The 603-nt window shown below is 32.3% G+C and overlaps 1 protein-coding gene across 3 annotated transcripts in view; it reads left to right on the top strand.

The window, feature by feature from the left end:
- The first annotated feature begins 211 nt into the window (after nt 1-211).
- LOC106472483 (transmembrane protein 245-like) overlaps nt 212-603 on the top strand; it is a 52,667-nt gene continuing 52,275 nt past the window's right edge. For 2 of the 3 annotated variants that reach the window (XR_002613714.1, XM_013933142.2), the window contains exon 1: nt 212-251. The gene's annotated coding sequence lies outside the window, so the exon portion shown is untranslated. Of the gene's footprint in view, nt 252-325; nt 350-603 lie in introns of those variants that run through there. The other variant, XR_002613716.1, reaches the window with a different exon arrangement.

Here is a 603-nt window from a genome sequence, read left to right as displayed (position 1 = left end):
ATCTCTTGTTTCTGCGAAAAACGAGTGATTATGAGCTAGTTGTAACCTAGAACTACCACATTTTAATTTTTTTTAGCAAACTAGTTACTAGTTATTTTATGAGAGACTGCTTTTATTTTTCTTATATTTTAGTTGCAGTGTTATTTACATTTTGCAGATAGTGGCGCTCAACTCGGAAGTTGCCTTGAACACTACGCTATTGATATCAAACTAACTAGCAGACTGCAAGAAAGTGAACATGCAAGCGTAAGGTATGTATCTTGAGGCTGGGTGTGCCCATATTTAGTTGATTAATAACTTATCTATATTTTGGAAACGGAGTGATTTATAAACACAGATGGAACGACGAGTATAACTACATCGTTTTATACTAATCTACTTAAATAATTAAATTATTTTATAACTAAGTAGCTTGTTATTTATTTTTATTTTTGTTCAAATCTTATTCTCTCTCTCTCTCGTGACAGTAACGCTAACGCACAGGCATACTATACTATACTACCGTATTTTTCGGTGTGTAAGACACACTTTTTACCCCAAAATTTGATGTCAAAATCTGCTTGCGTCCTATACACCGAAAGTATGAATAATATATATGTATAT

This window comes from Limulus polyphemus, unplaced genomic scaffold (assembly GCF_000517525.1).
Source record: "Limulus polyphemus unplaced genomic scaffold, Limulus_polyphemus-2.1.2 Scaffold121, whole genome shotgun sequence".
NCBI lineage: Eukaryota > Metazoa > Arthropoda > Merostomata > Xiphosura > Limulidae > Limulus > Limulus polyphemus.
This window is presented reverse-complemented; position numbering and strand designations above follow the sequence as displayed.